Here is a 15,729-nt window from a genome sequence, read left to right as displayed (position 1 = left end):
ACCAGCAATTTTTGTGTGTTGCTTGAAACTCCAGCATCTACAGATTTCCTCACGTTTGTGTTTTGCAGATGATGGAGTTTTATGGATCAGAGGGAAAAAAATTAATTTAACTCTATATAGGATGCAATTAGCAATTAATAATGTTGAACAGTGGGCATGTAGTTGGGGTCTTAAGCTTTCAGTAGCTAAAACACATGTTTAACAAAGAGGATCAATAGACCTGCACTTAACTTGAAATCATATGATCAAACTCTTGAAGAAGTGTGAGTGATAAGATTTCTTGGTATGTGGCTGGACAAAAGCTGACATGGAAGCACCATATCAGTTAGATATTTGACAAATGTAAAGGAGCATTAAATAACCTTGGGCGTCTATGTGGGTATTCTTGGGGAATAACACGAAAATCTCCGACTATATATATTTCTTTAATTAGATCGGTACTTGATTATGACTGTGTGGCTTATGGATCATCTTCATCTTCAAATTTAAAATGTTTGGATGTGATACAAGCCCAGGCTTTAAGACTGTTGTGGTGCAGTAAGGTCATCTCCTGTTTCAGCTTTACTGGTTGAAATGGGACAATTACCCTTACAGTTGTGGAGGATGAAGTTGTTATTAACGTATCGGGTTAACCTGAGGGGGCAGAGGAATGCTCACCCTGTTAAAAGTGTGTTGGAAGACGATTGGGAACATCACAAGAAGAGTGTTTTTGGTTTTGGTTGGCTGGATTCTTATTACACTAGGAATGTGGGTTTGCTGGATTATGTGATTTGTCCCACTGTAGCTTTTTCGGTAACCCCACTATGGTTTTTCCAATGGCTTTAGTTGATTTTAGGATGCATGATTTAATGAAATTCTAGGATCCCAATATTCCTGAGTATTATTCATCAGTATGTTAAGGAAAACTATTGCGATATGTTAACCAACTTTTACTGATGGTTCAAAAGATAATTTAACAGGGACTGTTGGTGTGGCTGTTTTTGTGCTCGAATTACAGGTAACAATTAAGAAACATCTTACTATTTATCAGTGTATACTGCAGAACTGGTTGCCATCACTTTGGGCTTACAGTGGGTGGAGGAAATTGGTCCTTGCCAAGTTGTAATTTGTTCAAGCAACACACATAAAAATTGCTGGTGAACGCAGCAGGCCAGGCAGCATCTCTAGGAAGGGGTACAGTCGACGTTTCGGGCCGAGACCCTTCGTCAGGACTAACTGAAAGAAGTGCTAGTAAGAGATTTGAAAGTGGGAGGGTGAGGGGGAGATCGGAAATGATAGGAGAAGACAGGAGGGGGAGGGATGGAGCCAAGAGCTGGACAGTTGATTGGCAAAAGGGATATGAGAGGATCATGGGACAGGAGGCCTAGGGAGAAAGAAAAGAGGGAGGGGGGTAAAAAAGCCCAGAGGATGGGCAAGGGGTATAGTGAGAGGGACAGAGGGAGAAAAAGGAGAGCAAGAAAAAGAATATGTCTATATAAATAAATAACGGATGGGGTACGAGGGGGAGGTGGGGCATTAGTGGAAGTTTGAGAAGTCAATGTTCATGCCATCAGGTTGGAGGCTACCCAGACGGAATATAAGGTGTTGTTCCTCCAACCTGACTGTGGCTTCATCTTTACAGTAGAGGAGGCCGTGGATAGACATATCAGAATGGGAATGGGACATGGAATTAAAATGTGTGGCCACTGGGAGATCCTGCTTTCTCTGGCGGACAGAGCGTAGGTGTTCAGTGAAACGATCTCCCAATCTGCGTCGGGTCTCGCCAATTAATAGAAGGCCACATCGGGACCATCAGACGCAGTATATCACCCCAGCCGACTCACAGGTGAAGCGTCGCCTCACCTGGAAGGACTGTCTGGGGCCCTGAATGAGAGAGGAAGGGTATGGGCATGTGTAGCACTTGTTCCGCTTGCAAGGATACGTGCCAGGAGGGAGATCGGTGGGGAGAGATGGGGAATGGACAAGGGAATCGCTTAGGGAGTGATCCCTGTGGAAAGGGGGGGGGGGAGGGAAAGATGTGCTTGGTGGTGGGATCCCATTGGAGGTGGCGGAAGTTACGGAGAATAATATGTTGGACCTGGAGGCTGGTGGGGTGGTAGGTGAGGACAAGGGGAACCCTATTCCTAGTGGGGTGGGGGGAGGATGGAGTGAGAGCAGATGCGTGTGAAATGGGGGAGATGCGTTTGAGAGCAGAGTTGATGGTGGAGGAAGGGAAACCCCTTTCTTTAAAAAAGCTGGACATCTCCCTCGTCCTGGAATGAAAAGCCTCATCCTGAGAGCAGATGCGGTGGAGACGGAGGAATTGCAAGAAGGGGATGGCATTTTTGCAAGAGGCAGGGTGAGAAGAGGAATAGTCTAGATAGCTGTGAGAGTCAGTAGGCTTTTAGTAGACATCAGTAGATAAGCTGTCTCCAGAGATGGGGACAGAAAGATCAAGAAAGGGGAGGGAAGTGCCAGAAATGGACCAGGTAAACTTGAGGGCAGGATGAAAGTTGGAGGCAAAGTTAATGAAGTCAACGAGCTCAGCATGCGTGCAGGAAGCAGCGCCAATGCAGTCGTCGATGTAGCGAAGGAAAACTGGGGGACAGACACCAGCAACATACATCAAAGTTGCTGGTGAACGCAGCAGGCCAAGCAGCATCTGTAGGAACGAAGTTAGTCCTGACAAGGGTCTCGGCCTGAAACGTGGACTGCACTTCTTCCTACAGATGCTGCTTGGCGTGCTGCGTTCACCAGCAACTTTGATGTATGTTGCTTGAATTTCCAGCATCTGCAGAATTCCTGTTGTTTGCGGACAGATACCAGAATAGGTTTGGAATATAGACTGTTCCACAAAGCCAACAAAAAGGCAGGCATAGCCAGGACCCATATGGGTGCCCATAGCTACACCTTTAGTTTGGAGGAAGTGGGAAGAGCCAAAGGAGAAATTATTAAGAGTAAGGACTAATCTGCTAGACGGAGCAGAGTGGTAGTAGAGAGGAACTGGTTAGGTCTGGAATCCAAAAAGAAGTGGAGAGCTTTGAGACCTTCCTGAAGGGGGATGGAAGTATATAGGGACTGGACATTCATGGTGAAAATAAAGTGGCGGGGGCCAGGGAACTTAAAATCATCGTAAAGTTTCAGAGCATGAGAAGTTAGTCCTGCCGAAGGGTCTCGGCCTGAAACGTCGACTGTACCTCTTCCTAGAGATGTTGCCTGGCCTGCTGAGTTCACCAGCAACTTTTATGTGTGTTGCTTGAATTTCCAGCATCTGCAGATTTCCTCGTGTTTGCGTTGTAATTTGTTCAGATCCTTTTTCAGTTTTGATTAGTCTTAAAACAGGTTGTTTTAGCAGTCAGTCTGATTTACCGCTGGAAGCTCTTCAAACTTTATTTCATGTTCAAAGTATTGGACTACGTGTCAATTTCTTATAGATCCATGCACATAGAGGTGTTGAGGGGAATGAGCAGGTTGATTGTTTGACCAAAATAGCTGTTAAAAGTTCATCTGTGGATATAGACCTTCCAGTTAGCAAATCAGAAGCTAAGGGATTGGTGGGGCTAAGAATTAGAGGATTATGGGAAGACCTGTAGGATAATGGGCATAAGGGGAGACTCCTTTACAGAATACATAAAACTGTGGGATTGATGGCAGAAGGGGGTTAAACAAGAAAAGAAGGAATTATACTGACTCGAGTTAGAGCTGACACACTATACTTAATAATTCCTTGTATTTTGTTGGAAAACATCACTCTGGGGTGTGCAGGTATTGTCATCATTATGAAACAGTTGAATGCATTCTTTTACAATGTGAAGCATATAAGGTTGAAAGAAAGCAAATGCAGCCTGCACTATTAGCTTTGGGGGGGTTGATAGATTTCAGTTTAAAAACTTTACCAAGTTATGGAAGTAACTTTAATTCACAATATTGTCTTTCATTATTGAAAATCTATAGGGCTTTTTGGGGTAACTTAGTTTCCAGTTGATAAAGAACAAGTAGGGGTTTTATTTCCCAACTCTCAACGCCACATTCCAGTCCAGTTGGTGGCGGTAATGCACCTTTAAGTTGGACGGCCAACCGCCATTAAAAGTCGAAGAAGAAGAAGAAGGCCCAACTGCTGGTGAGCCAGTATCCTGGTAAGAACTACACCATGAAGACAAAAGAACAGTCCAAGCAACTCCACTAAAAGGATTTTGAAAAGCACAAGTCAGGAGATGGATACAAGAAAAGGTCACTGAATATCGCTTAGAGTACAGTTAAGTCAATCATCAAGAAATGGAAAGAATATGGCACAGTTGTAAATCGGCCTGGAGCAGGCCATCCTCAAAAACTGAGTGACTGTACAAGAAGGGGATTGTGCAAGAGACCTATGACAACTCTGGAGGAGTTACAAGCTTCAGTGGCTGAGCTGGGAGAGACTGTGCATACAACAACTGTTGCCCGGGTGCTTCACCGGTTGCAGCTTTCTGGGAGAGTGGCAAAGAAAAAGTCACTGTTGGGGGGAGAAAAGAAACTCACATGAAATCATGGCTAGAGTTTGCCAGAAGGCATGTTGGAAACATCAGGTGGAAGAATGTTCTATGATCTGAAGAAACCAAAATTGGGCTTTTTGGCCATCAGACTAAAAGCTATATTTGGCACAGGCCAAACACCGCACTTCTTCAGAAACACTGTGAAGCATGGTGCTGGCTGCATCAGGCTGTGGGGATGCTTCACTGCTGGCAGGCTTGTGAAGGTAGAGGGTAAAATGAATGCAGTAAAATACAGGGAAATCTTGAAGGAAAACCTGATGCAGTCTGCAAGAGAACTGCGACTTGGGAGAAGATTTGCTTCCAGCAGGACTATGACCCCAAGCAGAAAGCTGAAGCTACACAGGAATGGCTTAAAAACAACAAAGTTATTGTCCTGGAGAGGCAAATCAGAGTCCAGACTTCAATCCAATTGAGAATTCCTGGCTGGACTTGAAAAGGGCTGTTCACTCATGATCCCCATGCAATCTGATAGAGCTTGAGCAGTTTTGTAAAGAAGAATGGGGAAACGGGCCCAGCAGAGATTTCACTTTCTGAGGAAGCTTAAACAAGCATCACTCCCCACTAACATCTTAACTACATTCTACAGAGGCCTGGTTGAAAGTGTGCTGACCTTTTGCATCACAACCTGGTACTCCAGCTGCAGTGCTGTTGACAAAAAAGCCTTGCAGAGGGTGGGTAGGGGAGCAGAGAAGGTTATTGGGGTCTCCCTACCTTCTGTCCAAGACCTCTTTCAGAGTCGATGCCTCCAGAAGACACGGTACATCATTAAAGACCCCTCACACCCTCTCCATGAACTGTTTGTTCTTCTGCCATCAGGCAAACATTACAGGAGCATCAAAACTAAAACCACAAGGCTACTAAACAGCTTCCTCCCACAGGCAGTCAGACTGCTAAATAGCTGCTCTACCTGACTCTGCTTTGGACACTTTTAACTTGCACTGGACACTTATAACTTGATTTTAACTGACATGTGGCTGTTGTGTTTTACTATTTATTGTTATGTTTATTATTTAGTGTTGCGTTTGTTATGTTATGATTGCACTGCTCCTGGGAAACGCTGTCTCATTCTGCCCTGCAGAGTTGATGTACAGTTAGAATGACAATAACGTTTTTTGAATCTTTGAATCTTGAAAAATTGCGGTGTCCAGATGTGCAAAGCTGATAGAGACCTATCCACACAGACTCAAGGCTGTAATTGCCGCCAAAGGTGTATCTACTAAATACTGACTTGAAGGGGGTGAATAATTATGCTATCAATTATTTTATGTTTTATATTTGTAATTAATTTAGATCACTTTATAGAGATTTGTTTTCACTTTGACACGAGTCTTTTTCTGTTGATCAGCGTCAAAAAAGGCCAAATTAAATCCACTGATTCAATGTTGTAAAATAATAAAACATGAAAACTTTCGAGGTGGGTTAATACTTTTTATAAACACTGTAGCTGTGGTCATTCTTCCCAGGGGAGGGGGGAAGATTTAAAAGATGTGCAAAATCATGATGGGTTTAGACAGAGAGAATTTTCTTCCATTACTATATGATTAAAGGGCCAGGAGTCCAGAATGAAAATATTAGGCAAAGCATGCAAGATGAACATGAGGAAAAGTTTTTGTTTGTGCAGTAGGTAATTATGATCACTGTCTGGTATGTAGGGGCCACTGCACAGGATTGGAAAAATCTGCAGAGGGTTATAAACTTGGCCAATTGCAACATGTGAACCAGCTTTCACACCAAATGAGGACATCTTCAAAAAGGCAGAATCCATCATCATGGACATGCCCTCTTCTTATCATCTCCGTGAGCGAGGAGATACAGGATCCTGAAGATGCTTGATGTTCTAGGAACAGCTTCTTCCCCTCCGATTTCTGAACGGACGATGAGCCCGTAAACACTACCTCACTCTTTTTGCACTCTCTTTGCAGTACTTATTTAATTAAAAATAATATTTCTTATTGTAATTTGTAGTGTATTTTATGCAATGCACTGTACTGCTGCCACAAAACAACAAATATTATGATAACGCAAACACGAGGAAATCTGCAGATGCTGGAAATTCAAGCAACACATACAAAATGCTGGTGGAATGCGGCAGGCTAGGCAGCATCTATAGGAAGAGGTACAGTCAATGTTTAGGGCCGAGACCCTTCATCAGGACTAACTGAAAGAAGAGATAGTATGAGATTTGAAACTGGGAGGGAGAGAGAGATCTGAAATGATAGGAGAAGACAGGAGGGGGCGGGATGGAGCTAAGAGCTGGAAAGTTGATTGGCAAAAGGGATACAAGGCTGGAGAAGGGAGAGGATCATGGGACGGGAAGCCGAGGGCGAAAGAAAGGGGGAGGGGAGCCCAGAGGAAGATGGAGAGCAGGCAAGGAGTTATAGTGAGAAGGACAGAGGGAGGAAAAAAAGAGAAAAAAAAGGGAAAAATAAAAAATAATAAATAAATAAGGGATGGGGTAAGAAGGGGTAGAGGGGCATTAACGGAAGTTAGAGAAGTCAATGTTCATGCCATTGGGTTGGAGGCTATCCAGGTGGAATAGAAGGTTTTGTTTCTCCAACCTGAATGTGGCTTCATCTTGACAGTACAGGAGGCCGTGGATAGACATATCAGAATGGGAATGGGACGTGGAATTAAAACATGTGGCCACTGGGAGATCCTGCTTTCTCTGGCAGACAGAGCGTAGGTGTTCAGCGAAAAGGTCTCCCAGCCTGCATCAGGTCTCGCCACTATATAGAAGGCCGCACCGGGAGCACCGGACGCAGTATATCACCCCAGCCGACTCACAGGTGAAATGTCGCCTCACCTGGAAGGACTGTCTGGGGCCCTGAATGGTGGTGAGGGAGGAAGTGTAAGGGCATGTGTAGCACTTGTTCTGCTTACAAGGATAAGTGCCAGGAGGGAGATCAGTGGGGAGGGATGGGGGGGGGACGAGTGGACAAGGGTGTCACGTAGGGAGCGATCCCTGCGGAAAGCTGAGAGATGGGGGGGGAGGGAAAGATGTGCTTAGTGGTGGGATCCCGCTGGAGGTGGCAGAAGTTACGGAGAACTATATGTTGGACCCGGAGGCTGGTGGGGTGGTAGGTGAGGACAAGGGGAACCCTATTCCTAGTGGGGTGGCGGGAGGATGGAGTGAGAGCAGATGTGTGTCAAATGGGAGAGATGCGTTTAGAGCAGAGTTGATGGTGGAGGAAGAGAAGCCCTTTTCTTTAAAAAAGGAGGACATCTCCCTTGTACTGGAATGAAAAGCCTCATCCTGAGAGCAGATGCAGCGGAGATGGAGGAATTGCGAGAAGGGGATGGCATTTTTGCAAGAGACAGGGTGAGAAGAGGAATAGTCCAGGTAGCTGTGAGAGTCTGTAGGCTTATAGTAGACATCAGTAGATAAGCTGTCTCCAGAGACAGAGACAGAAAGATCAAGAAAGGGGAGGGAGGTGCTGTAAATGGATCAGGTAAACTTGAGGGCAGGGTGAAAGTTGGAGGCAAAGTTAATGAAGTCAACGAGCTCAGCATGCGTGCAGGAAGCAGTGCCAATGCAGTCGTTGATGTAGCGAAGGAAAAGTGGGGACAGATACCAGTATAGGCTTGGAACATGGATTGTTCCACAAAGCCAAAAAAAAGGCAGGCATAGCTAGGACCCATACGGGTGCCCATAGCTACACCTTTAGTTTGGAGGAAGTGGGAGGAGCCAAAGGACAAATTATTAAGAGTAAGGACTAATTCTGCTAGATGGAGGACTGTGGTGGTGGAGGGGAACAGGTTAGGGTACGATAAATGTTACAATAAATCTCATTACCTTTCCACTTGGTGTTGGATCACCTGGACAATAGCAAAACCTTCATCAGGCTGCTGTTTATTGACTACAGCTCAGTGTTCACCTCAGTTCTAATCAACAAGCTCCAAAACCTGGCCTCTGTACCTTCCTCCTCAACTGGATCCTTGACCTCCTCACCGGGAGTCCACAGGCTGTGCAATCTCCTCCTCACTGGCAATCAATACTGGAACACCTCAAGGACGCATGCTGAACCCACTGCTCTACTCTCTCTACACCCATGATTGCGTGGTGAGGCACAGACCACACCATCTATAAACTTACAGACTATTGTTTACAGAACTTCAGATGGTGATGTGGAGGCGTGCAGGAGCAAGATAGACCAGTTGTTTGAGTGGTGTCACACAACAACCTTGCACTCGACATAAGTAAGACCAAGGGATTGATTGTGGACTTCAGGAAGAGTAAGTTGAGGGATCACATACCAGTCCATACGAGGGGTCGGCAGTGGAAAGGGTGAGCAGCCTCAAGTTCCTGGGTGTCAATATATCTTAAAATGTATCCTGAGCCCCATCCATTGATGCAATTACAAAGAAGGCACGACAATGCTATATTTCATTAGGAGTTTGAGGAGATTTGGTGTGTAATCAAGGACTCCCGCAAATTTCTATAGTAGTAGGTGGAGCTTAGGAGGGTTAATGGCGCCTAACAGCAACCCCTTTGCTTGCATCTACGGAAACAGCTCTATTTCCATCTTTAATATCTCTATTTTTCCGTTTTAGGGTTCTTTTGAAGACCCTGACCTGGAGTTACACGCTGACTACAGTTCCTTGTAGGAATGGAACCCACTCTTGGGGTTCCACGATTGGCTGTTGTTGTCCAGCATGCCTTAGGCTCGGCCTAGGAGTCCGGCTCAGATTTGGATGCCTACGATCTTGGGGCTCTGGAGACGGGTGGATCGAGGGTCGGTGCCACGATAGGAGACTCATGTGTCGTTGGGGGAGTCAGGATATCTGCTGCGTGCCTAGAGACCCAGGATCTTTATGATCTTCAGGCAGAGAGCTCGAGGAAAGCGGTGTAACGGACTTTTAACATCGTAAACCAGCGAGTTGTTTGTTATGTCTCCTCACTCGCTGGGAAAGTGAAGATACCTCCTTCTCCCTTATTAGGGAGAGAGAGAGAACCTGTGGCATGTCAAATACCGGGTGAAACGCAAAGTGTTTGGCGTAACTGCAAGTCTCTGTCTTTGCTATTGCTTTGCTCACGCTTGAGTGCTTGGTGATGGTGCCGATGTGCTTTTTTTGCCAGTGGGGGCCGGGGGGTGGATTATTGCTTGCTGCCACTTACGCGTGGGAGGGGAGAGAGCTGGGGGGGGCACTTTGAGGCTCTCCATTTAACTGTCGTTCATTCTTTGTTTTTGTGGATGATTGTGAAGAAAAAACATTTCAGTATACTGTATACAGTATATTATCTACATTTGTCTGACATTAAATTGTACTTTTGAATGTACTGTGAATATACATATATATATTTGTAATTTATATTATATATCTTGCACTGTGCAACTGCCACAAAACAGCAAATTTCACGACACTCATCAATGATGATAAACCTGATTTTGATTTGGATTCTGCTCTGAAATTCACAGCTTGTAAAGTTCGAAGTAAATTTATCATCAAAGAATATATGTGTCACCATAAACAACCCTGAGATTCATTTTCTTGTGGAGATACACAATAATTATAAGAAACACAATCGAATCAATGAAAGACTGCATTCAACAGGCCAGACAAACAATCAATGTGCAAAAGACAACAAGTTGTGTAAACACAAAAAGGAAGATAAAGAGTAATAATAATAAATAAATAAACAATAAATATCGAGAACATGAGATAAAGAGTCCTTGAAAGTGCATCCATAGGTTGCGGGAATAGATTCAGTGATGGGGTGAATGAAGCTGAGAGAAGTTATCCCCTCTGGTTCGAGAGCCTGATGGTTGGTGGTTTAAGTCCTGAGGCTCCTGGACCTTCTTTCTGATGGCTGCAGCAAGAGAGAACATGACCTGGATGGTGGACGTCCTTAATGATGAATGCTGCTTTCCAGTGACAGCACTCTATTTAGATGTGGTCAATGATAGGGAGTGCTTTATCTGTGATGGACTGGGCTGAGTCCAATACATTTTGTAGAATTTTCTGTTCCGGGGCAGTGGTGTTTCTATATGAGGCTATGGCACAGTCAGTTAATATACTCTCCACCACGCATCTATAGAAATTTGTCAAAGTTTTTAGAAGATATTCCGAATCTTCACAAACTTCTAAGAGAGGCACTACCGTGCTTTCTTCGTAATGGCATTTACGTGTCGGACCCAGGACTGATCTTGTGAAATACTAATACCAAGGAATTTGAAGTTGCCTACCCTTTCCACCTCTGATCCCCTGGTGAGCACTGGCTCTTGGACCTCCAATTTCCTCCTCCTGAAATCAATAATCAGCTCCTTGGTTTTGCTGAAATTGAGTGAGATGTTGTGCCACAACTCAGCCAGATTTTCAACCTCCCTCCTACATGCTGATTCATTACCACCTTTGATTCGACTAACAACAGTGATGTCGTCTGCAAACTTAAATATGGCATTGATGCTGTACTTAGCCCCCCAGTCGTAAGTGTAAAGTGAGTAGAGCAGGGGGCTAAGCACACAGCTGTATGGTGCATCTGTGCTGATGGAGATTGTGGCAGAGATGTCAATCCGAACTGACTGTGGAAACAGACCCTTAAACCCCTCAACAGTGGTGTGGTAAGGTGAACCAACGGAGTGCTATGTGGGTGGCCAAAAGTATGGATGTGTAGACAGCATAAGGGAAACATGTGTAAAGGATTGAGAGTCATTGAATGGTTTATTGTATATAACTTTATTTTTGAATAAAGTATATTTTGAAATTAAAAAAAAGACTGTGGAAACAGAATTAAACAGCGATTTCAAAAGGTAATTGTACAGACATATGAAAAAAAAGTTTTGCAGGGCACAGAGGATGGAGTGGGTGAGTGGGATTGAATGGGAGATGATATGATTTCAATGGGCTGAATAGCCACCTGTGCTATTTCAATTTTACAGGACATTGAAAAGCTTCATACAAAACCTTATAATACTCTGGTCGTTTTTCCTTGGTGGAAAAAATGAGAAGAAAATCCTGCTTGGGTCTCAGCTGATGTGCCTAGTTCAGTTCTGGGCACCATGTCAGAGCATTGGAGAGGGTGCAAAAAGATCCAGTTAGAATGGTGGCAGGAATGAGGGATCTTTGGTTTTTGCGGATCTAAGGGCCACGGAGGTTAAAGAAAAAATGGATTTAATAAAAGAGTTTAAATTCAGGATCCTTACTATATGTTAATCAATTAAGAAGAGAGTTTTTCCACTTTCAGAGGACCTCATTCAAGGCAGATGCATTAAGGTTAGGGTCAGCAGAGATGAGAACAGTATCAGATTCAGCTGCATAACTGCCTTCAGCAAAATAGACAGACAGATCCCAGTCACATAATAATCACTTGGGTGCATTACCTGAGGCCTTGAGTCAGTGTATGCTATCAAGGGCATGCATTCAGACAAGAAAGATACTAGGAGTACAGATGCAGAAAGCTATATAAAAAAACATGTAGAGAACAAATCTAAGTTTGCTTTGGGACTGTTTTTCCCAGTCCCATCAGTGAAGAGGCTACGCAGCATCTACACCAGGACCACTAAACTCAAAGTCATTTAATTACCCTAAGCCGTCAGTCTGATCCATTCCTTCACCCATTAACCCACCCCACCATCACTACATATACTTCAAAGTTCAAAGTACATTTATTAACAAAGTATGTGTACATTATACAACCTTGAGATTTGTCTTCTTATAGGCAGCCACCAAAGAAACCCAATAGAACCCATAAAAGTAGAAGACTATCAAACACCCAATGTGCAGAAAAAAAACAAATCATGCAATCGACAAAAGTAAGCAACTTGCTTTCAGAACTGAAGTTCACAAAAGTGAGTCCATAGCCATGAAGACAGTCATCCCTATCACGGCAGCCAGTCCAGGAGAACGTTGGTTGTAGGCCACAGCCTCAGTTCAGCACTGAGACGAGTAAATCTTGCAGAGTAGCGAGCTGAACCGGCCCGTCCCTCACCTTCGGCGCCAACACCCTGACCTTTCCGATCTGGCCCGGCGCTTAAGTTGTCCAAGCCTCAGGTCGTTTGTCGCTCTTGGACACAAGCCCTGCCACTTCGATACACTCTCACCCTTAGCATCACTTTCTATACATGCAATCAGCCTATGGATATAACAGTTAGTTCTACAATGTGTTTTAGAGGATTGCTTTTATATTACATTTATAGTTGTTGTGTTTTTTTTACTCTGTTCTTTATGCTTGTTGTGTTTTATTTATGCTGCATCGGATCCGGAGTAACAATCACTTCGTTCTCCTTTACACCCGTGTGCTGAGGAACGACAATCTTGGGTCTCGAATGTCACGGATCAGAAATAATAATTCATGATGAGCAGGTGTCAGATTAATCTAACTCTGGTGAATATGAAAAAAAAGTTTCCATATTGCTTTGACCAGCCATTGTACGAAGATCACTGCTTATGCGGTAATGAGTACATTTAACTCAGTCATTAAGCTGGTATTAACTAGATTCAGTGTTGTTTATGGCACTGAAGAGTGCAGCTACTGGGCTGACTACAAGCAATGACACTGGGTCTCATTGTACACAGATCCCCCTGATATTGTATTTGTACCCATTCTCTAGGCGATGGCCACTGAAGTGGAAAGCATTCCAATGCACAATATCCCTCCTCTCAATAGATCTGGGCATACCATCAGTGCATAGCTACAGAGTCCTGCTACCAGATGGCGAGCTAATTATAAGCTATTAAGTGCTTTGATAACTGTGTGGGAACTGGGTTCAGTGAAGGTGCTGTGAATAGGGAAGCAAGCTGTTCAACTAACCACCCTGGGACTCTTGTGTGAGAGGGGTCACGCTGGCTGAACCTGTGCTCAGCACAGTACACAGTACAGTACAGGAACAGTGACTCCGTACAGGACTAGAGAGTCTACCAAACCTGTCCTCTGTCCAGTTTCCATTTTTGTGCAGGCAGGAGCACATAAGAAAAAGATCCTTTTTACTGGAGTTAAGGCTAGCAGAAATGTACACTGAAGGATCTGGGGAGTTGCCAGACAAACACAAGTCTGCACTGGGACAGTGGTTTTTGTGTGGTTGTTCTTTTGCTTCAGCACAAGAATGTTGCTTGCACGTGAGTCCAACAGCAAACACCATCTCCAGTATACTGTAAACGTGCTGAGAAGCATTCCGAGAATCCTCCTGATTTCCTAGGAAGATCTGCAAAGTTAATGTATAACACTGACTTTCCCGGTGGCCAACCATTTTAATTCCGATCTTCCCCCTGGGGCCAACCATTTTAATTCCAATCTTTCCCCAGTGGCCAACCATTCTAATTTCAATCTCTATTCCCATTCCGACTTGTCAGTCCATGGCCTCCTCTTCTCTCGTGATGAGACCACACTCGGGTTGGAGGAGCAAGACCTCATATTCTGTCTGGGTATCCTCCAACTTGATGGCATTAACATCAATTTCTTGAAATTTCATTAAAATTTCCCCCTCCCCCTTCCCTCTTCTTCATTTCCTCTCTTCCTTCTTAGTACTTCTCTTCCCCTCACCTGCCCATCACCTCCCTCTGGTGCCCTCCTTCCTTCCCTTTCACTCATGGTCCACTCTCCGCTCCTATCAGATGACTTTTCCTTCAACTCTTTACCTTTTCCATCTATCAGCTCCCAGCTTCTCCCTTCATTCGCCCTCCTCCACCCACCTACCTTCCTCCTCTTCTGTTCTCATCTATCACCTACCAGCTTGTGCTCCTCCTCCCCCACTTTCTTACTCTAGCTTCTCCCCCCTTCCCTTGCAGTCCTGATGAAGGGTCTTGGCTTTAAATGTTGACTCTTTATTCCTCTCCACAGATGCTGCCTGACCTGGTGAGTTCCTCCAGTATTTTGTTATGCTGCTCTGGATCTCAAGTATCTGCAGAATCTCTTGTGTTTATAATGTATAACACTGGTTTGGCCACAACCGGAACATTTTGACCAGTTCTGAGCACCACACCTTGGGATGTAAATGTTTAGTCAAGAACAGTTCTAGGGATACAGAATTTCAGCTCCAAGACTAGACTGGAGAGGCTGGGGCTATACACTGCAGAAACAAGTCTTTCTACCCATCAAGTACTTCCTGAGCATCAGGTTTGTCACCAAAGACACTAGTAAAGTTTTACAGATATACCCTGGAAAGCATTCTAACTGGCTGCATCACCGTCTGTTATGGAGGGGCCACTGCACAGGATCAAAATAAGCTGCAGAAAATTGTAAAATCAGCCAGCTCCATCATTGGCACTAGCTTCCCTAGCTTAAAAGACCTCTTCAAAAGGCAATGCCTCAAAAAGGCAGCATCCATCATTAAGGACGACATGCCCTTTTCTCATTGCCACCATTATTGAGGAGGTATAAGGGCCTGAAGACACACATTCAACATTTTAGGAACAATTTTTCTCTCTGCTAGCCTGCAGGTCACCCTTGGGCAAGGTTTAGTTTGGCACTTGCTGAGACCCTCGATCGGGGTCATGTGAACCCATGGGAGCAGGTGGTGGATGGTCGTATGAGCAGCTGGTGCATATCACAAGTCCTGGTTATGCGACCACTGACGCCACACAGACAATCTCTGAAGAGTATTGATAATGGCTGGGGTCACCCATCTTGTAAAGACACTGCTCAGAAGAAGGCAATGGCAAACCACTTCTGCAAAGAAATTTGCCAAGAACGATCATGCTCAAGGACCGTGATCTCCCATGTCAAATGACACAGCACATAACAATACCCATGACGAATAGAGATGTATATAGTAATTTAAATTATTTATGTACTGCACTGTGCTGCTGCCATAAAGCAACAAATTATACGACATATATCAGTGATATTAAACCTGATTCTGATTCTGAGAGGTTCTTTCAATACTAATCCCAGTTACTAGCACTCTTGGCATTGGACAGAGTCTAGAGGAAGTTCATGAAAATGATCCTAGGAATGAAAGTGTTAACATTAACAAGCATTTGATGACTCTGGGCCTGTACTCTCCGGAGTTTAGAAGAATGAGGAAGGACCTCACTGAAACCTATTGAATATTGAAAAGTCTAGATTGAGTGGATATGGAGAGGATGTTTCCTATAGTGGGGGAGTCTAGGACCAGAGGGCATAGCTTCAGAATAGAAAGGCATCCATTTAGAACAGAGATGAGGAAAATTTTCTTTAGCCAGACGGTGGTGAATCTGTGGAATTCATTGTCACAGACAGCTATGGAGACCAAGTCATTTGGCATATTTAAGGCGGAAATTCATAAGTTCTTGATGAATCAGG

The sequence above is a fragment of the Mobula hypostoma genome, chromosome 2, assembly GCF_963921235.1.
Source record: "Mobula hypostoma chromosome 2, sMobHyp1.1, whole genome shotgun sequence".
NCBI lineage: Eukaryota > Metazoa > Chordata > Chondrichthyes > Myliobatiformes > Myliobatidae > Mobula > Mobula hypostoma.
The sequence above is the reverse complement of the archived record's forward strand: the minus strand, read 5'-3'. Positions refer to the sequence as shown.